At 45.0% G+C, this 27,225-nt stretch overlaps 3 long non-coding RNA genes and 1 pseudogene across 3 annotated transcripts; 3 read left to right on the top strand and 1 right to left on the bottom strand.

Annotated features, from left to right (window-relative positions):
• Positions 1-316: 316 nt before the first annotated feature.
• On the bottom strand, positions 317-1,329 carry LOC120848150 (annotated as a pseudogene).
• A 9,918-nt stretch (positions 1,330-11,247) lies between these two features.
• On the top strand, positions 11,248-15,183 carry LOC120848142. The gene is made up of 3 exons (XR_005717580.3): positions 11,248-11,416; positions 11,554-11,665; positions 15,150-15,183. It is a non-coding gene; the product is annotated as an uncharacterized LOC120848142 (long non-coding RNA).
• Positions 15,184-18,229: 3,046 nt separating this feature from the next.
• On the top strand, positions 18,230-19,656 carry LOC115330763. The gene is made up of 3 exons (XR_003920346.3): positions 18,230-18,271; positions 18,643-18,744; positions 19,608-19,656. It is a non-coding gene; the product is annotated as an uncharacterized LOC115330763 (long non-coding RNA).
• Positions 19,657-19,663: 7 nt separating this feature from the next.
• Positions 19,664-23,790, top strand: LOC115330762. The gene is made up of 3 exons (XR_005717579.1): positions 19,664-19,703; positions 22,296-22,366; positions 23,537-23,790. It is a non-coding gene; the product is annotated as an uncharacterized LOC115330762 (long non-coding RNA).
• The last annotated feature ends 3,435 nt before the right edge of the window (positions 23,791-27,225 follow it).

Raw genomic sequence — 27,225 nt, 5'->3', positions numbered from 1 at the left:
TAATATAGATATGCCACCACCTCGACCGCTACTGCGATTTAAATAAAAAGTATCGTATGAAGGAAGACGGAAAATATTTGTTTCATCCGTGGACCATGTTTCGGTTAACATTATTACGTCAAATTCCTGACCTAACTGTTCAAAGAAAAGAAAGATATCCGATTCTTTATTTTTCACTGACTTTACGTTCAAATGAAAACATTTGAAAGATTTTAAATATGCTTTACCTACATATTTCTCAAAATTGTGTGGCAGCGCGTAGAATTCAATGTGCGTACACTTCATGTTTACTAGTTTTTTTTTTGTCCCTTTTTATTTACAGTTTCTCAAGGTCGTAAACAGAAGAGATCACCAGTGGTCGTTCCCCGTCAATCTTGCGCACAAGAACCCTTCCGTTGCTGTGCCACACATACTTTAAGTTATTTACCTTTGCCCAGTTTTTTGTCTGAAACAACAAATCACGCGTTCTTTTTGTTAGATATTCCAGTACGTATGAATCATCACTAGAACTGCGGATTTTATTTTTGTTCTGCCACCAGACATCTCGTTTAGCTTGCGTCGCGAAACGACAGATTACGACCGGTATCTTATCCTTCCGAGACGGCAGATGGTGAATTGCAACAATGTCACGTTTTACAAGTTGTGGAAGTTCGATACGCGCCGCTATTTCATTTATTTTCCCTAGCAAGTCTTCCCTTGCCATTTGTTGAATTCCATGAAATTCAAGATTTAGCCGTCGGCTTCTCCACTCAAGATTATGGACTTCGCTGCTTAGTTGGGCAGTTTCACCCTCCCGCCTCTCGATCATTTCTACCCTCCGTTTTAGATCCAGGACATCCCGTTCGTCATTTTCCGTTCGTTTAAGAAGGTCATCGAACTTTCACTCATGAACTGAATAGAATTTTCCCTACTCTCAACCGTTTCCTTTAGAGGAAGTAGCTGATCCAGCGTTGATAGTTTTCAGCCATATCCCTATATCCTGCACTTCCTGTTCATCGGCCGGTTTTCGAGATAGTTGCGACTGTGACTTAAAACGTCGGCATGTCGCACAACGCCACGCTTTGCGATAATTTTCGCCCTTTGTTTTAACAGTGTTCTCCATGATCCCTGCGCATTTCCAGTGTGGTATCCAGATTCACAATCACTGCACGTGATTGGCCGATCTGACATAGCGAAAACTTCATTGCACACAGGACACTGTTCATCCAGACCCATAATCGCACTCAAACCACACTTCGAATCACACTTTGGCAGCAGCAGCAGCAATAGCAAAGAGAGCAATTTTGTGTTGTAAGAAACAGGCGAAAAACTGACCTGCAAGCAAGACATGTCTTAGATTGCTGCTGGTTTCCACGCCGCCACTGCTGCCAGTGAAGTGTCCGAGCCCGGTTGCGTCTTTATATAACTTGGCCCAGTGACGACAGCGACAGTGCTAGGGGCGGTGTTGATGTAGTCGAGAGCGCCAGCTGGAGGGGTGGCCACAATCCAGATGACGGCACTTGTGAGCTCCAGGTGGTCGTCACAGCGATTCGGTAGTCCCGATGATGACAGTGCGGGCTCCCGGTCGCTGACTCAGCTGATGTCGTTACCAGGTGATTCTGTTCGCTTTTCCCTTCCTGCAGTGAAGCAAGACACATCTTAGATTGCTGCTGGTTTCCATGCCGCCACTGCTGCCAGTGAAGTGTCCGAGCCCGGTTGCGTCTTTATATAACTTGGCCCAGCGACGACAGCGCCAGTGGTACACTCTAAAAAAAAAAGGTGTCAAGGGAGAGTAAGTGCCCTAACTTACTCTCCTTTAACTCTATCTGCATGGAAGTTACTCTTTCCCGACCGCTTCTTTCGATGATACTCTACCTTAACCCTCCCTCGACCTCGAGAGTAACTGTAACGAGAGTTAGTTTCTCCTCGCGATATCACGGGCTGTCGATAGATGGCGCCGCTATGGGTTCGGCGCAAGTTCGACGCTGTTCGGCGCAGGTATTTTTTTCGTTTTCTCGGGGAAACCTTTTTTTCCTATCCGCTTTTGTTTTTTTCTTTTTTTTTCTTCTTCCTTTTTTGGGGGGGGGGGGGGGGGAGATGGGGCAAGGATGTTTTAATAAATGAGTTGGTACAGCCTGCCTTGACGGGTTTATATTTCAGTATTTATTAACTTAATTATTACCTGCGGCAGGAAGATCATTGGAGCGGGGGACACTCCTTTATCCAAGCAATAGGCAATTAATGTTATTGCTAGACAGATATATTAAACAATAAACATGTAGATCAGTGTGTAAACGGGTGTATGAGCGGATGCTGACGCGCGTGTGCGATTATGTTTCGTTACATAAGTGCCTAGGGTTGTTATGTAGCCCAGAGATGTTTTTGGGGCATTGTTATATTTTTGGGGGGTCGTTTCAAGTTACTGCTGAGCCCGACCTCACTGATCGTAGGAACAGGTATATGTATAAAAAAAGTATTTTTTCCACATTCGCATTAAAAGCAAGCAAAGAGGAAAACCTCCCTCCGTGACAGAAGAGGTCGGCTTCGCGCGGTCTTTTGCATACGCCACGTGACGACCATTTCATAAAGCGTCGCCCTAAACACGGCGTTCGTTTCGAAGCCATGTATAGGTTCAAAAAACCTATACATGGCGGCAAGCCAGGTTTATGGTACGTGACACGAGGGGCTCCCTTATTTTCACCGCCGTGGAGAAAATAAACGACGGAGCCAGAGCGTTTGGAAAAGTTGTTAGCGATGATTTCCAAACTTGTTATGCGGTCTTTGTTTTGAGTCATTAAATAAACTTGGCTTGACTACTACCTTTTTTTTCAATATTTACATTTTACTTTCCGAAGCGCGGGAGTCGATCAGTCTTTTGCTCTGTTCAAGAAAAGCTCTGGGGGGTTAAACCTTTAACTCTGCACAGTTTGCTACATCCTTTAACTGTTTTAACCTCGCTCTCCGAAGCTCCCTTGACAGGCAGGTTTTCGATGTAAGGGAACATTCAAGATCGCTGCTCTTTTCCGCTGTTCATCAAACAGTTCCTAATGTACAGCGGAAGCACCGTGTAGCATTCCGGATATCGATATTTGTGGTACGGATCTCACTGGCTTTAAAAATAGATACATTAGTGTGTATTACAGTAGTCTTATTTCGCTGTCCAACAGAGCCACATTTAAACTGCCATTGACGGGTTCACCTTACGTTCAGTTGATTCTACACAGCAAGCGATAGCTCAATTATTTTGGGAAGAACGTAGACTGTTCTATGTCGCCCTACGATATGTTAAAGAGTATGCTAAGCTTCTTATGTTCAATGTCCCCGAGGTACGAAACACGGACGACAGAAGCTCAGTTAAAATGAATGAGCGAAATTGTCTGTATGTTCTGTAACTAGCGGTAGCTTCCTCCATCTAGCATGGCCTTTGAAAAAGCCTGTGTCTAGAGTGCCGTGGTACTCTTGCCAAGCGTTCAAGTGCCCACGTCCGATGGCACTCTAAGCACGCATTGGAGTGCAATCCGAAGGCCCTAAATGGGCTGTACAGAAGACGTGGGTCAGCGCGTCCCGAGAAGCATAGCCTGCCGCATCCGTAAGCTAAAGAAATCCGATTTACAAAAAATTTTTCACCATCGAAGTGCTTCGAAAGTGAGGGAAGTGTCGCAAGCGGAAATTTAGAGGACCCAGAGGAAATTAGAGAGTAAATAAATTTAGAGGAATTTAGAAGATAAATAAATCTGTCTTTTAGAGACAGCCAAATTTACTTATAAGCTTGGTCTTGGTACCAATCCAGCCAGCTGAAAGTCATGATGTGGAAAGATTGTGAACTTTAATTTGGTCTCCTGTGTTTGTTAGTTACCGAATCGACAACAAACCAGCACCGACCAACCAGCTCTTTTACGACGCAAATAGTTTCACGAAAAAACTTAAAAAAAAAACTTCGAAAAAACAAATAAATAAACACAAAAAAGGTGGTGTGGAATGGGCATAGGAAGCGAGCAAGCCGGCCGTGTCGCGGCGGTCGCCTACTGTTCGCCGCGACCTGGCGGTAGCCGCCGCAGGAGCATCGGGCAGCAATGGCGACGAACAGCACGGCGGACAGCGTCCCCGTCGTGATTACGACGGAATTTAAGGCAGTTACGAGTTCGGAAAGTTCCTTCGGAAGCCGGTGCCGCCGGCTCAGAATCATCGCGAAGTAATAGTAACGAACAGCACAGAGGACAGTGGGCGACTACGAATCCGGAAAGCTTCTTCGGTAGCCGGTGCAGAATCATCGGGGGGAAGCAGTGGCGATTAGCAGCACAGCGGACAGTGTTCCCGGGGTGATTACGACGGGGTTTAAGGCGGTTACGAATCCAGAAAGCTTCTTCCGTGGTGCCAATATGACGAAGAGAAAACTTTTTCATGAATCTGGCCGCGTGTACGACGTGAAGGAGGTCCGTTTCGACGGACAAGTGGATGTCACGGAGCGCCGTACTCTGCAAACAAAATTAAGCGCGCCCGCAAAAAAATTTAGTTGGCGTTGAGGGGACTGCGGTAATTATGTACGTTTATTTCTGAATCAGCTTGACAATAACTGGGCAATTTTTTTTTCGCGCCGTTCCGCGATTCTCTTTACTATCTTCCTGTAGGCTGATGGAAACATCCAAGGGTAGGCTTAGGAGGGCGACCGCATTCCGCTTCTCGATTCCGGTGAAGTATTTGCTGCATAGAGTTTGCCGTCGGTGTCGATGCTGTTCTATCGTCGCTAGAAGAGAAAAGAAGGTAACTGTATTATACGTCAGCAGCTTAAACAAAGCACGAACTGGAAGGTAAGAAACACCACTAACCTGTATGGACGCATAAGCCTTACCCAGGTCGCGCAGTACTCCGCCTCGTACGGCTTCGAAGGGACGGTGTAGTACTACGTGCCGTGCGCGATCTTCGACGTACTGTTTCAGCCGACCAGGCAGCACTTGTTGCGGCTTTCTTGGTGCGGAATAGTCATCTCAGAAATTACAGCGCTAACCGGCTAACCCACTGCAACGCACAACCAACGCAGCGACTGGCAGAAGATGCCCGATGCAACGGACCCGTTTGCCGCTAGGGGCGCCCTGGTCGGGGCTTGAATTAGATCCGCACGGTTCCTATGCTGCGGACACTAAAATTCGTTAATATTTTTTTTTTTATTATTTTTTTTTTTTTGTATGGAGCATTAGTGCAAGCTGGGTGCAAGGTGCGCAAGGAACGAGCGAGGCGCCCGTTGAGTCCGGATGCCCTGGATTACCGCCTTCGGAAGCACACGCTGTCCTCAGTTGCCACACAAAGCCTTTAGTCATGGATCGGGGACTTTATCCCCCGTAAGCTGACAGCGCGGTGGAAACTACGTGCTTGTTAGACCATTTGACTGTCAGTCTCGCACCACGTGATCACCCCTTCTCCGCATACACACGCGAGGCGAGCGAAATCAAGCGATAGGAGTCAGGCCACTGAATGGTTGGCTAACGCATGGCTTCACCGCATTGTCAACTTAGAGATGAACGAAATAAGAGCTCACCTCTACAATCAATTTACGGCCTGTTATCGCCTGACATCACTTTCTGCGCGCGAAACCTTTAACCTTGAAAGCAACAAGATCGTTTTGCCCACGATCAAGCTTCCCGGAACTTTAGAACGGATGCCTTGCGAACGATGGGGCCTAGGAAGAGTAGCGCTGCCATAATATGTTTTTTTATTTTTAATTCTGTTTTTGATTTCACGAACGGTTTCGGAATATATGACCGAATACCGTTTTGGCATCTCCACAGAACTAAGATTTAGTGACACTATGAATGTTAACCATTTTGTTCTTAGCCCGAGACTGAGGCAGGAAAAGAGGAAAGTTTCAAAGTAGAAGAAAAATGAACAGTCGAGGACGTGTCCTCGACTGTTCATTTTTCTTCTACTTTGAAACTTTCCTCTTTTCCTGCCTCAGTCTCGGGCTAAGAACAAAATGGTTAACATCCACCAGCTCGCCTGCGCAATCACTACATTATCATTTATTACTATGAATGTGTCATTGATAGTAGGTATTCCATGCGCAATTATGCATACATATATAGGACAACGATAATTTATTTGTTATGTTTGTGAACACGGAAAATACATAAATGAATTAATTAATATATTTATAAAAGTATCTGTTTCACATTTTTCCTCAAGAAGGTCTTTCTCGCGCGCTTCATGGGTAACAACACAATCATTTAAGTACTAACGTGTGCACTTATATGGCAGAATTTTTTTTTATACAAAAGAATCTTACGTTAATTTACCTTAATTACTTTTCTCGATTAAATTTTCCCTATAATAAGGGACGTGCTTAAATGCATATATGCTTCTGTGCAACCCTGCTGTCATTGCTGCCAAAAAAAGCAAACATCTTTTTAATAGGACAGGTCAGGAGTGCTTATATTATAAATTTGAAATAAACACCCGTGCCAAAATCACCGGTGCATTTCCAATGAGAGGGGCCGCCATCCCGTGCTCGCCTGGCGTATAAATGATCAGTGACTCGTCATTCGTAATCTATAGATAGTATTTCGGATGAAAACATTATTTCAAAGCAAATGTGGGCGAAATTACAGTCGATATGTACCATAGTGAATCGTTAGTTAAACAAGAGTCCCACCTACACCAAATCTATGACGTCGCGTTTAGGCGGTGGCGCAGCCTGTTGAACGGAGCATGGCCGAACGCTTCACACTTCGGGAAATGGGTACATGCCGCGCGTCGTGCGCGGAGCTCTTGTGTGCAAACGCGTGCTTGTTTACACGCAATGAGTTGGTGTACACTCGATTCAAAGGTCAAACTGTTCGTGAGAGATTATTCGGCGTGAAGTTGGTCTGCCTTTCAAGATTTGCGACACTGGTTCACGCTGTACATGAGACACGCGTAGCTAGTGCAGCACGACCGCTAACCTGAGGTCGTTAACGTGCATCACGCGCTATACTTAGTTTCACCTCCGAATGAACCGCAGATGCTGTTTCAGTGCTTGTGCATCCACGAGCGCTCGTGTGCCCGCCGAGGCGTCATCCAAAACAATTAGCTCGCGCTTTCAGCACGTGTGACCAACAATGGTCCATGCTGAGTTGAGACGAAGCATTCCTGGTGTTCATAGCACGTTCTGCAGAATGAGCTTGCGCTCCTCGTGCTCCTAGCTCCAACCAGTCAGCGACTCGCGCGGGCTAGCGCGAAATCCTCCCTTTGAAACAGAAATTTCTAGCGCAAGCGGTCATTCCGCGAAAACACCTCTGAAGGCTGCACTTTCGTGCCGGTAGCCTTCGCTGTTTAGGGACAAGCCTCGGGCACGTGCAGCATTCGCGCGGAAATATATTTTGGTGTTGTAGTAGTATTTTGAAGTGCAGGAGAAAAGCTGGAAGCCACCCGCATCTATTTCACGAGCAGAGTGCTCGCGAAAGTAGCGTAAGTACTTTTAACGTAAGCTACCACTTTTAGAAACAGATTGTAATTGTTTGAATAATCTTCTATTTGTTCTTTTTTCCCAAAAAATTGATTCGTGATTGGAGTGATCTCCGAGAATACCGGTCACCAGTGATACCTGTATAGTGCCATATTGGCGTGACATTTGAGTGCTGTGCTCTTGATGCATCGTGTTCCTTTTTATTATTCCTGTTTTTTTTTGTTTTTTTTTTGCAATTTGACAACTGGACTTTTATGTAGTCGGACGCTGTGTTTCTCTATCTGTGACAATTTGATAGTTTATGTACGAAATTAATCCCTAAAATAATGCCCTCTGCTCACTGTAGGCATTTTATAAATAAATAGAACAAATAAATATCCGCGGGAAGGGTGCGCTAATAACTGAATGAATAATTTTCGATTAGTCTTTCAAAGGTTGGTATTTTACGGCAGTTAATCATTCAAATATTAAGCTGAGATCTGTTTTTGTAGTGAAAGCAAGTGGAACCGTTCGCGGGTTTTAGAGATTCGAAGAGCTATCGCTGTAAAATGGTAAACACTCTCCAATGTACTTTTTTTTTTTGTTTTTTTTTTGTTCGGACATGTTGGTTTGAATATATTTACTGTGGCGGATGCTTTCAACGCTTGAGCTCTTGTTTATTGGGGGCATTCGTTCAGTAGTGCACCCGCTCTCTCTTGCCTCGGTATTACGTATATCGTATGATAATTAACCCCTCCAACTAGCAATTCGGAAAATGGGTTTTATCGACGTGTTTGATCCGCTATGGCAATCAGTTTGTTGGAGGATGCTTCATCGACAAAATCGTCTCGTCGACACTGCGCTGTCCCATCGACGGTTTCATCAAAACGAGCGTTGTGTCGTTTCACAACATAGCTTGCTTTGCGATAGCATTTATGAGCGAGCCCTGCGCACTTTACGCGTCCGTAACGGTCCGCCGGTCGGTCGTCTGTAACCATACAACAGATTGGAGCCACCACGTAACCACAGTGGAAATAGCGCTCCACATAATAGTCACAAGGTCACGGGACTATAATCCGTGCGGGCGATGTAAACATCGTCACTGATGAATCCATGAATCCCGAACAAGAGCTCTGCCGGACAAAAGCTTTTCGATGACCCGTACGAAACCTCAGCACTTTTTTTCAGAGACTCGGATAAAAGTACATCCTTTTATGACTACACATGAGCAAAGGGTTAATGAAGAATTTCTTTTATTTTATTGCCGATCTTGATATGAAGACCGTATCTTTGTTTCTGGAAACCGAAAACTACGATAAGAAATGTCTCGATATGGGCTCATCGGGGCCGCCAAATGGGGCTGCCGATGTCTGCGTCAATGCCTCGTCATTCCGTCGCGACCAAATGCATGGGACCTTTCGCTCCAGATTATTATGTTGGCTTTACGACCTCGAGAGAAAAGCTTCGTGCTCTTAACTACGGGTTTATGAACTCCATTTCGTGTCCAGTGAAGAACCCCGTTGCGATTGACAGGACAAGAACATATTCTGAAGCGTGGTTATACAAGGACGGCTCTATGACTTTACGGCACTACTGCTGCCACAATAACACGCCGAATGCCTCCAACATGGCACCAAGGCACTGATAGCAGACGATAACGTCGTGTTTGGTTTAGAGTTTAGCCGGAAATAACGTCAGCTGCAAAACGCAAAACGCAAAACGCAAAAAAAAAAGAAGCGAGCACAAAGAAGTTGCCAAATGCCCCACGACTGACACCCCACCCTTTAGCCCCGCCTTTAAAAGGCTAGCTTGATCAGAAGCCCATGACTCGAATCCCCAGATCATACGGCCGGGTCCTCACCGTGACGGTTGAGCCTTCTGCTTTTAATTAAGAGACAGTAAGTGTGCACGCGAGCGTGTGTAACGTAATCATGCCGTCATTTGTAGACCCTCAACATATTAGGTTAAGACATGGAACAATGCTGGTTGAAGCTCGCACAGGGATTCTGCACGTGAGGCTATAATGCTACACCCGTACGATCGCCCACATGTGGTTGGTATTTTAGACTACCGATCTGGCGCAATCCACATGTTTGCGTGCATGTTCTTTTTTTTTTTTTGGTGGGCATGTTTTGTTGTTTTGTTTATTTTGAGGCATAACCTATACTCCGTTTCACCGTCAGTCCGAGCGCAGTGGACGCCACGAGCCATCCCAGCCGATCCAGCGCCGGGAGAAAGTCGCGTGACCTGCCGGTGGGGCGGGGCGACACAGGGAGCTCAAGGTCGCATGACACTCCCTCAACGCCGCATTGGCTGGGATGACTCCTAGCGTCCGCTGTGCACGGACGGAAGGTGAAACGGAGTATAGTTAGCTTCGCTGGTGCTCCGAGGCAACGCGAAAGTGGCTGACGATTTTCTTGAAAATCATATTGCCTCTTTTTTTTTTCGTTGGGAGACATTTGATTTATCATTCTCTTTTTAATTTTGACATTAGGCTTCAAGCTGAGTTCGGAGCGTCGTGTCTGCCAGACTCTTTTTGTCTTCTTGCTCTAGAGCTGTCATGTTTAAGCAATCTCTACCACATTGGTTTTTTGGATACCCGGCAAGCAACACCAACAGAGACAAACGAAAGAATTCGAGCGCCCTTCTCCCGCAAGGAAGGGGGGGGGGGGGGGGGGGGAGGGAGGGAGGGAGGCGCACGCACCGACGGCCTCGAAACGGAATGCTTACAAGGTCGCTCGGCCTGGTGCAAGGACTCGTTCTTTCCCTGGGAAAGGGCGAGAGAGGGTAATGAGAGAACAGTTCCCCTCCCGTTTTCCCGGGAGGGGAACTTTCGCATGAGAAGCGCCTGTCCTGTCGTCCGTGTTTCTTTATTGTCCTCGTTTGTTCGCGCTTTTTAACCTTTTATTCAGTAATGGACCAACTAGCCCAAACCATAGCCTCCTCTATACGGAGAAAGCCTGGCACATCGACGACGGAACCATAGAGCGCGCGGCCGCAGGAAAAAGGAGAGGAGGAGCGCGCCGAACGGTGACCATTATGGTAGCGCAGAGCAGAAAGGGCAGACCTAGACAGCGAGCGCTTGGGTCGTGAGCGGCCGCTCCCCAAACCACGCTTGTTTTTGCGTCTTCGTCACCGTCGTTTTCGTACTCCGGGAGAAACGGGCGCGGCGATTCGGAAGGGCGTCGTAGAGAGAAACGGGAAAGGGTGGACGTTGAGGTTCTCCTCTCCACGATAGCGACAAGAAAAGAAAAAAAAAAAAAAAAGATTGTTTCTGCGTTTGGCCGCTCGCTCTTTTGTGGCGCTAGCGGACAAGGTTCTCTCCGCTCCCGTTTCTCCGCCCCTCCTTTCCCATTTACGGCGGCCGTCTTTTCACGCGACGCGCCAGGCTTTCTCCGTATAGAGGAGGCTATGCCCAAACCCAAGTTTTAATCCCCACACTGCCCTACACCATCACCAATCTCTTCTAACCTCTTCTTTGCAAGCGAAGAGTACTCGTCCTTGAAGGAGGACTCCCTTCATTCCTAAGCTGACAGTGTCGAGCGAGCTAAGCGCCCACCGGACCAGTTATCACCTGCCTCGCTTTCTGCTCGTGGTTACAGGAGGGAACGTGATCACGTGGTTAAAGACAGACGTGCGATTAGTTCACCGGGCACCCCTTAGCTTCTTCTACACTTTCAGCTTAGGAGTGACGGAGCCCAGCACGCAAAACACACGCACTAAAAAAAAAAAAAAGAAAAAAAAAAAAAAAAAGAGACGAAAGCGTTGAGAGGCGCGCGCGGCAAAACGCCGACGCCGTCGAGGCGAGATCTCTTTGCTTTAGGGCATTTCGCCATCGGAGCGGCGTAGGGAGGCCTACCCGAAAGCCGGCGCACTCAGCTCGCGGACGAAGACGTCTGTCACGTGATGTTTACTGGGCGCACCGTCGACACCGCTGCGTAGGCTCGCCGACGGCAGCTCCAGGCAGCTCTTCCGTGACTTCGTTGCCGCGACCTCTTGTCACCATTCAACCGCACTTAAAAGGTAAGTAGCTCATTTTCGCATGCGCCTTGAGAGATAATCGAAGTGCAGAAGGAATGAAAGACGCGTAACTTATCGCGATAGCGCGTGTTGTGTGAGAAAACGCGCTCAACCTTGTTGCTTCTGCTTTCCCCACTCAGTTGCACGAGGGCAACGCATCCTCGCATGAGACTCGACTCGATTGATGTGTCCAGGACAAGGGCTCATATCCATGGGAGTTCGGTTTGCTCTGGTTTCTTCCAAACACTTTTTGTTCGTACCTTTTCGCTTTCCGGCGCCGTAAGAAGAACGGAAGAAATCGAAAACACTGAACCGCACTCGTTGAATAATTACGATGGGCGCTCTCGCGTGCTGAAATTTAAAGAGAGGATGTCATGTTTTCTTTAGTCTACTTATCTATGTAAAAAAAAAAAAAAAGTTCTTGTCTTAGGCAGTGGTGTGTTCGTTTCACATCGTGCATCCCCGCTCCGCGAATGCGGCCACCAGACGGTCATGTTACATGTAGAAAAATTGCCTTTTTGGAGCGTTGCGGAGGCTGGCGGCAGCGTGCTGAAGTTACGTGTTTTACTCGTTCGTCGGTATTCGCTGAAAAAGTTATTTAAAACCCTGTGTAAGCCGTGAGGCTTGCCGTTGAGAACACGTCAAAAGTTTTACGGAAGCGCAGTGCCGTAGGAAAAAGGCGCAATTCGTCGAAATCAAGTTTACCGCGGCGAGATCAAAGCTTCCTTGGCACGCCGAAGCGCTGCGTCTCTCTGCCTTCGCGCGCTTGGATACCGATCAAGAATCGGCGCCGCGGCAAAGTTTTGAAGGTGTGTCGCGCGTAGATGTTTTTGGGCATCATATATCGGGCACGGAGTTCTGAGTCGTCCAGCTGTTCCGGCAAGTTGCTTTGAATAAAGGGGGAAAACAATATTGACGGTTGCTCTTATGCACTATTAACCATGTTCCATATCTGCTCTAATGGATCACATGGCAGCACAAATAGAGCAACGCTGTGGAGCAAGTTTGGTTTTCGAAGGCAAAACTACAAGACAGCGAGAATTAAAATTTTTGAAGCGCGACCCATACGGTCGTGTGCAGTCCCTTGGCCAATCACAATTAGGCGAGTCGCGCTCAAACGTCAAGTGCAATAAAGTAGGTTTATAATGGTTCAGCACTAATCAGTGATGAGGAGCTATCGTGCACAATATTCTGTAAATAGTTTAACAACGAAAAAAGACCTACTGAGTGCGACACAGTTTGTGCGAACAAGTAATCGCTGGTTTTTCCAGTTTTTCTCTTTGAAACCAAGGGATGTCATCCAAGTTATTATTGCTACGGAAAGAGCTCATATAATGTAAGCAAAAACATTTCGTGCTCGCTAATACTAATTGGAAGTAAAATGTGCCGATGTCGTGTTCGCGCTAACAGTATCATGATGTGTACCTTCCCCTCCTCGTTCGTTGCCACTGGCCACTGGATCAAGCTCTTTCCGGACCGCAAGTGCCGGAAGTTACAAATACAGGGTGTCACAAAAGAAAATTTACACTGTCTTTTTTACTGCAAAAATAAACTAGGCATCGCCGAACGCTCATTCTCCGCCCAAAGGTAGAGCTAGAGGTCACAGCCAGATGCCAAAGTTTCAGCCTGATCCGATAACTTAATCAAAAGTTATAAGTGATTTTCTGAAAATTTCAATGGGAAAATGGAGCCCATTTTTGCCCGTTTTCGGTTTCTGGTGCCATAGAGCCCCATGTGTTTGAAAACTCTGTCGGCGGCCATTTTCCCATTGAAATTTTAAAAAAATCGCTTATAACTTTTGATTAAGTTATCGGATCGGGCTGAAACTTTGCCATCCGGTTGTGACCTCTAGCTCTATCTTTCGGCAGAGAATGAGCGTTCGATGATGCCTAGTTGATTTTTGCAGTAAAAAAGACTGTGTAAATTTTCTTTTGTGACACCCTGTACAGTCGTCGGGGTAAAGTAAAATGCTTCTCCAGAAGCACATATGGCTTTACACACATTGCACTCGTAAAACACATTTACACGTCGATTCTTTATTGTCATCCGAGCATGCGAAGGCGCAGAGACGCAGTGCTTTTGTGGGCCAGGGAAGCTTTGATCACGCTGCTAGACCGGTGAAACGTGCTTTCGACAAGTTGTGCCTTTTTCCTGTGGCACTCTGCTGCCGTAAAAATTTCCACGTTTTCTCAACGGCAAGTTTCACGGCTTACACAGGGTTTTAAAAAACTTGTTTGGCAAATGACGACAAACAAGTAGAAAACATGTCTTCAGCTAGCTGCCGCCATCCTCCACCACGTTCCAAAAACAATTTTTCAATGTGCAAGATGGTTGTTCGGTGGCCGCACTCGCGCTGCAGCGAGCAAGTGGGGATGCGTGATCCGGCAATTGTCATAGAGACCGGTGGTTCGTTCGTTTCGCGGTAGGCCTAGCGGGCGAACGGCGACCGTGCTTGCATAACATACCGCAGGATGGCGCCAACAACATCATTAGATGCTGGCTGGAAGCAGACGATGACGTGCCACCTGCTTTGGCCGCTATGATTTATTAAATACTTTCAGCCGATATGATGTGTTACCGCTCGATAATAAATAGGACTGAGGTACACAAACCACCTCTGTCCCACGGTGACCTGAGAGAGCACTGCCATAGACGGAAACAATTTTGTCCTTTTATGAAATTAAGGAACACCAAGTTACTCGCTTATATTTCCCTACGTAAAAGCAACTATTAAATTATGTGCTCGAGCGAAAAGTAGCCACTTTCCGAGATAAGTGTTCAACTTTTACTTTCCCTTTATAGTTGCTTCCCCTTGGCTGGAATGGTTATTGATGCTTTGCATGGGAGGAAGTGAGGTGTCAATCATTGTTTCAGTGGCCCCGATTACTTGAGGAACACTCGTATGACTCTTCCTCGCTATATTTGCATTTTAAAGGGATGCTGAACCGAAATCTGGATTCCACAAAACACGGCAGCAAAAGCGTGCAACGGGATGCTACAAACACCAAAAGATCACCCATATAGCGATATCTCAACCATATTTTTTTAAAAAAGGAGGCGCATGTGACAGATATGTTGACGTCTTGTTTCTTTGAGAAGAGTCGAGAAGGATAGGGAATCTTCTTGCGTCTTCCTCGCCTCGTCGCCTTGATGGGGCAAAGCGAAGAGAGGAGAGAACCAGATACGTTGACTCCACGTCCCTCGTTGGCCTCGTTCAATCTCGATCTCTTTTTCCAAATATACGGCCGTCCATTCGAAATATCGCCTTACGAGTAGTGTTGTAAGGATTGTAGCGTCCCATCTACAGCTCCTGCATTGTTTTCTGAAATCCAAATTTCGGTTCACCACCCCTTTAAGGAAAAGTGCATGTTACGACGTGTAGTTTATTCGCTCTGTTAAAATAGTTTTATTGCCCTGCAGTTGTCGAAGACTGAACTGATTTAGTAAATGGATCGAGATTTAAAGGCATTTTGCGTTTTTACTTTCTATCCCCTTCTATTACAACACTTCCAACAACAATCTTTTTGCTGTAAATATTTGTCTGTGTTATAATCACAGTTAAAATAGTTTTTATGGCACTTCGAGGAACTGCGGGGTTTTCTATAGTACTTGCATCGCTTTTTACAAGGTGATGAACGAGAATTACCTGCTCCAAAAGCTGAAATCGGAGGGGGGGGGGGGGGGGGGACACGCTACCACAGCCCTGATGGAGCACTTACACATATTTTTGTTGCAGTCTATACTTCTGAGCATCGCCAGCAATGACGGGCCCATGTGCTGGACGGACCATGGGAAGCCACTGAACCGATCATTCTCGAGCCAACCACGGGAAAACAGCGGCTCCCAGAACCCGTCCTGGTGTATTTCAAGTTAGGAGCATTAGGAGCCTGCCAACATTGGTCGTCAGCTGCGATGCCTCTACAAAAGCCGCTATCCCATGCCGGTCATTCGGGGCACGCTAGCACAGCCGTGATGGAGCACTCAAACATCTTTTTTCTGCAGGTTGGTTATTTGAAAACTTCAGCTTGCTGTCATTCTAGCAACTAATGTCTGCTAGTGGTATTGTGGCCCAGTGATGGCCAAATTTAACACAGCTCTCTCGAAATTTTCTGACAATTATGTTGTAAATTTTTTTGATTCTACAGTTAATGACAACTAGTTACTTTCCAAACAAAAGTTGCTAGAATTCTTGCCTTTGTTCTATGCGTTCGTATTTGGTTAGACAGCACTAAGCCCTGGTACATGGAAGATTTTAAAAACTAGGGCAAAAGAAAGAAAAGACTACTTAAGATAGCCAAAAACTCGAATTTCAAGGCAGCCTGGACCAAATATAACTCTTGGGCCAAACTCTGTATCGAACGTATGCATTTCTTCGAAGACAAATTTTATAACTGTGAACTGCCTTCAATATTATAGAATAACCAAAAACGTTTTGGAAACTTATTTACTCATATGAGTCATCCCGTTCAATACTCTTAATGAACAATGATGGCACTGTTATTTCGGACAATGAATGTCCTACGGTTTTGAACAATTGCTTTTAGTCTACTTTTACTGATGGAGATAGTTCCTTTTTACCTTTTGTACCAGATGTAGATTTTAGGTATATGGACCCTATTTCTATAACACCGTCTGAAATTGCGATATTAATGATAACCTCAAAATTTTCAGCTTGGCTGGTGTCGACTCAATTAATACAAAAATTCTAAAAAATGCCAAGGGTCGCACAAAAAATAGGTGACGAGGCGAAGTAAAACTCAACAAAATGAATGTTTAATGGGGCGAACTTTGCCCAAATTAAAGGGAAATAACAGCACGTCGGAGGCGTCGAGTGTCTTCAATACAACAGGGTCGAGCACAAGCGATAACTGATTGCATAAGGCCACGCGGGGCTTCTTTTATAGCACTCTCCTTTCTAGAACATTCTGTACTCGAACATTCTGTACTCGAACATTCTGTACTCGAACATTCTGTTCTAGAATTAACCACGGCCTTCTCAAATTTTCTAGAAGCATCGTCTTAGGAATAAATAAAGACATCTGCCGGTCCCAGGATTCAAACCCGAAACCTCTGCATGACTGTCGGGCGCGGTGCCCCCTGGGCTACCCCTAAGCACGCAGTAATATGCAGTCTACTTTTCCAGCATTCATCCACTGGTTGCATCCCACCCGAGTGGAAGGTTGGGAAGGTCGTTCCAATCTACAAAAGTGGCGGTCTTCACTCTGCGGGAAGCTACCGTATCGTATCATTAACCAGCGTTGTATGCAAGTTGTTAGAACTCAAAATATTTTCTCATGTAGTATCGCATCTGGAATCTACTAACAACTTTTTCTACCAAAATCAGTACAGGTTTCGTAAAAGATATTCATGCTAGAGGCAGTTGCTGGAGTTCACCCGTGATATTCATGTTAATATGAACACTAACTCCCAAGTATGATGCCATATTTTTTTATTACTCTAAGGCTTTCGATCATGTATCTCACTGTCATTTAATATAAAAACTTTCCTCACTAAATCTTGATTCTCTCACTTTATCATGGATTCGAAATTTTCTTCGTGAAAAACAGCACGAAAGGGAAAAGGACAAAAAGGAAGGACTACATAGGATAAGTGCTTACTAACAACTGATTTTTCATTGGAGTGTGTAGATGGCACTATGTTCGCTCGGGTATAAGGCGCACTGTGGATTTTGCACTTCCTTCTTCTTCATTGCACACTCCACATGCTAACCAAGATTCAGAAAATGAATCTCACTGTTCGTTGGAGTCAGTGAAGGTTGGCTTACTCAAGATGGTCTGTTTTTTATTATGTAATAGGTTTCCTTCATTATGTAATAGGTTTCCTGCAGTTTGCACCGCAATCTCGACAGTGTAGCGCTAAATGCTAGTATGCGGTCCCTTGCAATGAGCTTTGGTGTTCTCAGAGTCCGATGTTCAGGCATCGCCTGGTCACCCAGGTATCCTGGTCAGCAGATAAAAATCAGAAACATTAAAAGATATATTTTTGTAATTATTGGAACTTTAAATATTCTTAAGTGTTTTCTGTATGCCCAGTAACCTATGGGGCTATCATGTAATAAATACTCTAACTTGCCTAATTTCTGTGTCCTGGCCCCTTTCAAGTGATTTCATTTGGGTTTACAGCTTTCTTAAATCACACTGGCACCTGCAGTGCACTTACGTGCAACTCATAGTTTGCAGGTATCGGGTGGTTTAGTTTGTCATTGCATTCTGTTCAGAACCTAACCACATTCCACATTTTTTTGTTTTTCTTTGTTTTGAGGTTCTATAGTTGTTCATATAGACTTGATTGCTGTGCAGGTTACGAACATTGCCTTCCACTTGAAAGCTGGACGTAACCCAGTAATTATTTTTCAAGAATAGATACGAACATGTTTTACTCAGTGCTGCATCTTGTGTGCACTTGCTTGCAATTTCTTACTAACACAGTGTTCGAACACCTATCTCTGGGAGGTGCACTTGGCAGTAACCTCTGAAATTAATTTGTGACAGCAGGCTTGAAGAAACTCATTGAATGTGGAAATTTCATTTTGAAAGGTATTTTTCGAACTTGCCTTGTTAAAATGGTTTCATAGCATGAGTCACACGTTGGTTTCACTGATTAGTGCCTGCCAGAATGAATCTGAGTTACCTGCACTGCGCTTATGTATAACTCATAGTTTGCAGAAATCGAGAGGTTTAGTTTGTCATTGCATTCTGTTCAGAACCTAATCACATTCCACTTATCTTTTTTCCAGGTTCTGTAGTTTTCCGTATAGACTTGATTGCTCTGAAAATCAGAGATTGCCTTGTACATGAAAGCTGGACATGGGCCACTAATTATTTCTCAAGAATAAAGGTATGAACAGGTTTTACTCCGTACTGCATCTTATGTGCGCTTGCTTGAAATTTCTTGCTACCACAGTGTGTAATTTTCTCTTGAGGGACACAGTTGGCAGTAACTTCTGAAAGTAACTCGTGACAGCATGCTTGCAGAAACTCATTGATTGCAGCAATTTTGTCTTCGAAGGCATTTTCGGACTTCCTTTGTTAATTCGTAGCATAGGTCTCAAGTTGGTTTTGCTGTCTAGTTCCCGCGAGAGTTAAGCTGAGGCTCTTGCAATGCGCTCACGTCTAACTCATAGTTTGCAGAAATTGGGAAATTTATTCTGTCATCGCACTCTGTTGATAATCTAATCACATTCCATATTTTCTGTTTTGCTTTTCCAGGATCTGTAGTTCTTCATATGGACTTTATTGCTCTGAAAATCAGAGATTGCTTTGTACATGAAAGATGGAAATGTCCCACTAATTATTTCTTGAGAAAAAAAGGTATGAACATGTTTTACCTAATACTGTATCTTGTGTGCACTTGCTTCAAATTTCTAACAGTGTTTAAGCACCTGCTAACCGCTGGGATGCGCAGCTGGCGTTAACTCCTGAAAGTAACTTGGGCGCACAACCTAATCAGATTTTATGGTCGCTAGATATTTACTTTGAATTGTTCCCGCATCAAAAATTAGTTGGTGTGTTGTCCGTAACTTGCGGCGGCAAAAAGCTGCAACTCTCAATCACTGAGCTGCACGTGATGCGTGACAACGGGAATCATTCAGACATTAAAAATTAGGTGCCGTGTTGTCCATACCTGGCAGTAACGGCTAGAGCCTGTTGAACTGCTAGCTGCAATGATCTAATAAAACGGACGTCTCAGTGAACAATAATTATATTAGTAAAATGCTATATTTATTGTTCACTGAGACGTCCATTTTGGTAAGTCACTGCAGCTAGCAGTTTAACAAGCTCTGGCCGTTGCTTCAAGGTGCGAACAACACGCCAGCTAATTTAAACGATTCCCGTCGTCGTGCGTCACGTGCAACTCTGTGATTGAGAGTTGCGGTTTTTTGCCGTCGCAAGTTACAGACAACATGGCAGCTAATTTTTGATTCCAGAACAATACCCGTATCCGTGCATCACGTGCAGTACAGTGACTGAGAGTTACAGTTTTCTGCCATGCTTCTACCCAGGTCAAATTACGGGGAAAACCGTGGGGCCTCATTACTGTCATGCACGTAATAGATAGTTAATGCTGTGACCGTGATGGAAGACAACACTAATTGTATCGGCATCAAAAATTAGCTGGCAATTTTTATTAATTTTACGGAATTTGTTTTTACAGTGAATGTGCTTTTTGTCAGGATCTGATGAGCTTGGATTGTGTCTAACTCTTGACCGGGAATCTCCGACGAGTCCAGCGTGTAATCCACGGCGAAAGGCCCTGTACAGCGCTATTTGTAAGTGCTTTTTATTCTAATAGTCCGTGAGAGACGTTATGATTGGTTATTTTTGTGTTCGAAGTCATGTTTATTTCATTTTCGCTGTTAAAATATGGCTGTCTTCTTGGCGGTAGATGTGTGCTGTAGTAAAGTCCTCCCAGTAGGTCCAAAGCCGAATGCCACAGAGTGTTGAGTTAGTCCTTATTTGCCAAGATTCGGCTTGTTGGGTGCGAGTGGAGTGTCAGTTACGTCACTGCGATATGTGAATGTATTTGCCAGGAATTATCTTTACTCAACGAGTTTTTTTGTTATGTGACTGATTTATTTTAAATTCTTGATTCATTCAAATGTCATGTTCTGTTCAACTGTCATGTTCTTTCGTATAACAGGGTATTTATTGGACTGTTAATTTAGTAGTACATTTGACACTGGTTAGCTGAAGAGGGAGGCTAGCGGTTTGATTTTTAACTTGTAAATAATATGGAGGTTAATATGGGTACATTTATGACTACACATTTCTGTGCCGCAAATACCGTAAGTCTTAAAACATTCTTTTTTTGTTTTCAAATCAACGTAGAAATATAGGTGTGAACTTAAATGGCAAGTTTGTAATTATCAGTTCTTAAAAACACCTGAAAAAAAATTTTTTTTTAAAGTCTTGTTGGGGCACGCGTGTCAAAAAAAATTGAAGCAAAAAAAAACATTTTATTGTAGAGAAATATTGATGGCGCGAGGTGCCTTGCAATTAAGTCAGTAGTCACCTCCTTTCAACTGCTTTTCTCTTGGCATTCGGGCGTGTGGAGGAAAGGTGGATCGGCTTCACCTTTACGTTGAGGTGGAAAAAACGAATGACCATCTCGTTGAGGTGGAAAGAGCAAATGACCATTCTGTCATGTCATGGACTTTGCCCGCATAATTTGAAATCAATCTTTTGCCGTTAATATTGCTTTGAACATTTTTTTTTCGCATAAAATTCTTTTGACACGCGCGTCCCAACGAAACTGCTTAAAATATTTTTTTTTAGAGGCCCTTTAAAGCTAGATGAAGGGTTGAGGGTCACTATGATGTTGCAAGAGTAGGCCTAAGCAATTTATAAATTCACCTTCCTACTATTTGAAAAAAAAGAAAAAAGAGCTCTAAATTCGACCTTGCAATGCATGTGCCTGCACCTGCATTCAGAGTGGCGCAACCAGTTCATTCACATGCACCAAGAAATTTAGAGCGCACATCTATTGTGCAGCTAGCTGCATGATGAAGTGGCACACATGAACAGCTTGCTGACTATCTAGTAGTGTCGGTTGTGGCGGAGCTTAAGCAGGCCATAATGCATTCTTTGTTTTGACATGTGGCACATTTATCAATTATTTTAACTCTTGCGAATCACAACCTGTGTGTTCTTGGGTTGGGCTACTTTTATATATATATATATGTATATATATATATATTTTTTATAGAATTTGTACATTTTAGTATGTATAATTTTTTATTTTTTTATTAAGGTTAAATGGTACTTTATAGCAAATTAGCTCCTTGTAGAGCTGAAATTACATTTAGTCAATGGTCTCCCCAAACTGAGATGTTATATGCATTTGCTAGCTTTTTTTTTGTAAAGGTGTAAAATAAACTATAGTATACGGCAGCCAGCTCTGAAACACAATATATTGTTCACACTAATTAATCTATAAAAAACTTGGACGATTCCACTTGGACAAATCCAGTTGTTAAGAAATTGCATTCATCCTACCCTTCGGGAAAGTCTGTATAAATGTAGAGCTATGTCTTTCGCAACTGTGGTCAGAGGCCAGCTAGTTTGGAAGGTGGAGGGGTGATGTGCAGGGAAGCTAAGCCCTATCCCTCTCTCCCATATTGTCTGCTATAATTGTTTCAAATATAAAAAAAGGGGGGGGGGCAACTGCCCCCTCCCCTTGCACCCTTGTCCCGATGCCACTGTCAGGGGGTAATAACTTGGGGATGCCATAAATAAATGCAACCACTTACGGCTGCCATTGCATACAAAGGAGAAAATAGAGAGAGAGGGAGAGCGATGTGGATTATCTTTCTCTTAGGTATTCATGTCAGAAGGGGTACTAATGGTTTTGGATGGTTGTGGCTGAGCGAGATAGCCATGAGTGCTGCCTAAGTGTTTGGTTCGGACTCTTGTTCAATCGGCAAAAAAGCAAGTCCCAGTCAACTATTCAAGTATATCCTATGAATGGCTCCTGGGATTTTCGAAAATGGTCTATTGTCTTGCAAATGAGTGTGCTGGTATTAACTAAGGACACTTAGCAAGCTGTTTACTCATTTTTAATATTGCTGACTTTACATTAAAGCTGGTGAACTTTCAGCTTTCTGCAATGCATAGTTTTTTTTATTAGGTCCAGAAAAGTTGGGTATATCTTTCTTGATTGGATTCTGCATTATTGTGATCATTCAGCTGTGTTGAATGAAACATATGGGTTTCTTATCCCAGCCTTGATATTTATTTTTATGCAGTCGGGGGGTGGTGGTCATTGCCTTGATTTCATAGTGTTTTGGCATAGAATTTTAGGAATTATTGCCATATAAGAATACACTTTCCATCAGAAAACTAAGCAACCTCATCCTTTGCAGCTCCTGCCATGGAGGTGGTAAAGAGCCTGGCAGCCCTGCTGAAGGATTCACCAGCTTCTCTCATTGAGAAGGTATGGTATTCCATTCTGATATAATTTCTAACCTCTTAAACGAAGTGAGAACTGGCTCACATATCAATTTCAGTATGCATGGTAACTCAGAACCCTGCTCGCAGGTACCTGTGAAGCAAAAGCAGCCAGGGAGGCTGTTCTAAGAGCAGCCTCTCTGGCATCTCGTAGAAAAAAAGAAAGCTGCAGTTTAACAGAGATTCATCATCACCATCTCGAAGAACACACAAAAAGCATTGAAAGAAATCAGAAGGGTAGCTTTAAAAAGATGAAGTTGTTTAAATACTTGGTTTGCCAAAAAAATTTAAGAAATATTATAATGTGACTAAATATGGTGAAGGAGATGTTCAAACACTAGCTCTGCACCTGTTGCTGGGCTGACAGGCAGTATTGGTCTTATGCCTTCAGCCTCTATAAAAGATGCTCTAATAAAGCAACAAGCAACAGTGTTTTACATAGGCATGTACTACCTCAGCAGACTCCGAGCATACCGAGATACATACAATAAAATGCAAATAAGCCTGTCGTACTTATTTGGTAATTCTGGCAATTTATAAAGACAATGTGGTGTGAAGTGGGGAAAGAAAGTTTAGGCTTCAATCTTTGAGCTAGTTGAAAGGCCAAAATTATAGCAAAAGGCAGGATATGGTGTTGTTGCTCTTATTGTGTGCTGGTGTAACATGAACAAATATTTTCATCTACAAATTGTCACTTTACTGAAGTGTCCCTTTAATGGTGTGCTACTTGATGTGCTATTTGCATTGTGTTGTATTTTTCTGGGCCCACGAGGGGGCCACATATATTGCCGCGCATGATGTGGTGGCCGAGTGGGCACCACTCTTGGGTGTCATGCAGAGGTCCTGGGTTTGAATCCGGGGACCACTGCAGTTGCTTAATTACTCGAAAAACCCGTGGTTCTAGAAATTTGCTCACAGTGCTCAATGCTCAATGCCTTGTGTTGTAATGGTCTCATATATTGAACCGCCTCTACAGAGGTCAGGGAATGTCACCTGAAATTGTCAGGGAAAATCTGGAAAAGTTGGGGAATTTCAAAATAATAATTCGCTAGACCCCCTGAAATTGCTGTAATTACCCCGACGAGACTGAGTAGACTTTATTTGGTAATTATCTTCCTTTCAAATACTACAATTTGCCCATGTTTCTTCTTCACAGGAGGAGGATCATGTCCAGCCAGCCTTCCCTGTGATGCAAGTCAGGGGAGGGGCCTCAAGTTCACCACTCACAGTGGTGCTGGAGGACTGCTCCTTCGAAGTAACGGACATTGTGGCCGGTATTGCGCTCATTCTTGCGCTATACTGGGTCCATGACATTTCCTGCTGTCCAAAAGCATCCTGGTCACTTGCTGTGATTGGCAACTTCATTGGCTTGACCTACAAGACCAAGTCATTCTTGGTACTAGATTTAATTTAAAACTGGAAGATTGAGATCTTAAATGAGTGTATTTTTTTACATGTACATTAAAATCTGTTTTTTTAACGAGCACCGTATTACTGTTTTCCCTCGACCTTGTATGAGGGCCTGTATGGGCACCCTCTGAAAAGGCTCAAGCAACACCTTTCGTCCTGTGAGCACATGCAAAATTATCTTCGGACATTCGCATCCGTGCATTGCGGAGTGTTGTAGCTGTGAACAAGAAATGCCCATATTCGAGGGAAATAAACACCTTGCTTAAGGGATTCAATGTCTTGGAAGCTCTTTGTTTGCCCTTCTATAGAGTTCAGGCACACTAGATGAAAGGGAAAAGATAACTCCTAACAGAGTGTACTTTTAGCTCTGACGGAGAGCTTAATTAACACTTCTTATGGAGCTGAAGTCACCCTTTATGAGGGAGTTAAAATAACTCTTGGCATGAGAGTGTAGCCTTGACCACTCATTAGAGTTGTTCTATTTGCACCTAAGAGAGTAGCCACAACATTCGCTTCGAGGGTACGTACAACACCACCTGTAGGAGTCTATGCTACCCTTCGAAAGTGTTAATTTTACACCTCATTTCAAGGAGTAACCCTTACCCTAGAAAAGAGTAACACTAACTCGTCAAGAGTAACTCCTGGTTACTCTCAAAAGTGTAAAGTCAACACCTCGTTTTGAAGAGTAATTGTAACTCTTGTCAAGAGTAACTCCTTGTTACTCTTAAAAGAGTAAAGTCAACACCTTCTTTCGAAGAGTAACCCTAACTCTCAAAAAAGGGTGGATTCTGCGACAAACCATTTACACTCCAAAAAGTGTTAAGATGACGCCTTTGTTTTTAGAGTGTAGGGGCGGTGTTGATGTTGTCGAGAGCGCCAGCTGGAGGGGTGGCCACAATCCAGATGACGGCACTTGTGAGCTCCAGGTGGTCGTCACAGCGATTCGGTAGTCCCGATGATGACAGTGCGGGCTCCCGGTCGCTGACTCAGCTGATGTCGTTACCAGGTGATTCTGTTTGCTTTTCCCTTCCTGCAGTGAAGCAAGACACGTCTTAGATTGCTGCTGGTTTCTACGCCGCCACTGCTGCCAGTCAGTGTCCCAGATGCCAACGACGCAAGAAACCACCGACAAAGCTGGCAGGTCTCCTGCAGCCATTCGCGCCCCCGACTGCACCGTTCCAGCAGATTGGAATGGATCTTCTCGGACCTTTGCCGCCGTCGGCGCAGGGAAACCGTGTGGGATTTCCCTTGCTGCTACCCGTCTCGGAGAATGACACAGCACACCGGTTCAACAACACGTAAACATTTAATGACCGCTATCGCCTGCTCCGCGATCCCAACAGCCCCCGCGCATCCGCTGCGACGTTCTTTTATCAGCGGCGGAGCGCCGCTCGCGTGGCCAGTTGCCCTTGGCCCCCTCGTGGTCAAGATGACCACTTATGATTGTCGGAGGGGCAGCCTGGGCCAACCGCTTGGAATCGCCAGGTTGCCCACAACCGTTGGATAATCGTGGCAACTGAGTATCTCACCAGGTACGCCGAGACAAAAAAAACTCCGGTCGCGAACTGCCGTGGAAGTAGCCAAGTTCTTCGTGGAGTCTATCGTCCTCCGACACGGCGCTCCCCAAGTCCTGATTACGGACCGAGGCTCCTCGTTCATGGCGCAACTGACACAAGACATACACCGCCTGAGCCACACCAACCACCGCCGGACCACGGCATACCACCCGCAGACCAACGGGCTGACGGAGTGACTAAACCAGAACATCGCCGACATGATTTCGATGTACGTGAACGGGGAACACAAGACGTGGAATGAAGTGTCGCCCTACGTCAGGTTTGCGTACAACACGGCGATTTAAAAAAACTACTGGCCTTACGCCTTTTTCAACTGGTGCACGGCAGAAAGGTGACCCCGACGGTCGATGCCATGTTGTCCCATGACCCGACAGACGACGGCACCGACGTCGCGCAGCTGGTCACCCAACGGGCAAAAGAGGTACGCCAGCTAGCCCGCCTTCGCCTAAAGGACCAGCAACATGTCGATGCTGGCCGGTACAACCGTCGTCGCCGCGACGTGGAGTTCCAGCCCGAAGACAGGGTGTGGAAGAGGGCGCCCATTCGCCGTTGCGGCCTCAACGAGAAACTGTTAAAACGCTACTTCGGACCCTACAAGGCCCTTCGCCGCATGGGGACTTGAACTACGAGGTGCTCCGGCCCCGACGGAACCTGACCACCAGGACGCCGCCAGTCACGACCCGAAGTCGTCCACGTAGTTCGACTCAAGTGTTCTACGCGCGTTAAGAGTGTGACACTGCATGCTTATTTCGTTTCACCGTAAATGTTTCAGCCATTTCTGTTTTCCTTTCGCGTTTAATCGGGGTGATGCACTTTTAAAAAGGGGGGATAATGCCGCCCGGAGAGCAAAAGAAAAGAAAGCAACGCACGGTCACGGAGTTCTAGAAGATTCGCGTTCATTTTTGCACCGAACGTAACTTTCGTCCTCCTCTCTTTTTCTCGAAAGTGCCAGTTTATCCTCACCCCGAGCGAGCGACGCTCGAACCTTCCTTTGATGAACTTTCGAGATACTGATGCACTGTAGATTCGCAGCGGCCGCGACCTTGCCGAGTCAGTCTCACTCTCGCTCTCTGTCACGCTGCCAAATCGCCGCCCGCTTTTCTTCTAACTCGACGCTCGTTCTTTACTTATTTTGTTTGGCAGAAGTTCGCCAATAAACCTTATTTTCAGTTCATGATTCGTCTTCTCGTCAACTTCATTCGTGAGAATATGGAGCCTCGCTTTCGAGACTCTAGTACAACACGACACATGAACTAGAAGCAACTCCAGCGCAAGCATATATTTCAGAGCCTGGTCCAGTCAATAAATTTGTACAATTTGGCTCTAAAGCATTTTTATGACGAAAAATTCATTGAGAAGCTGAAGGGTCCCTGCTTTGTACTCCTGAGTTTTTATAGTCACACCATCGAAACTGAAGCAAATCACGAAAGAATAATGAGATGACCGATTAACTAATTATCATCTTCTATTGATGCGCGAAATAGACCGATCTTACTAAGCGTTCCGCGCATGCGTCATGCCGCCATAACTTTAGTTCAAAGGAGGCAGAAGGTCGTGCACGCGTGGGCTCGTGCCGTCTTGTCCGCCACTCGCGCCGAGCTCCAGCTAGGTTGTCGCACGTACAGAAAGACTAAAGTTCCCTCGATGCATTGCGGCAGCGGTGGCGTAGTCAAACTGGTTGGTGAGATTGGTCTATTGACGGCTCTCAATAGTGTAGTTTCATGAAAGCCATTTGTCAAAATTGAAGCTGCTTTTAGAGCCACAGATGGCGTTGAAATTTGAGAAGGATTTATTGTATTCACTAATGCATTGTTACTAAATGAACAATAAAGACGATTAGAAGAATATAACACAACTT

The sequence above is a fragment of the Ixodes scapularis genome, unplaced genomic scaffold (genome assembly GCF_016920785.2).
Source record: "Ixodes scapularis isolate PalLabHiFi unplaced genomic scaffold, ASM1692078v2 PGA_scaffold11__112_contigs__length_91849675, whole genome shotgun sequence".
NCBI classification, from domain to species: Eukaryota; Metazoa; Arthropoda; class Arachnida; order Ixodida; family Ixodidae; genus Ixodes; species Ixodes scapularis.
This window is presented reverse-complemented; position numbering and strand designations above follow the sequence as displayed.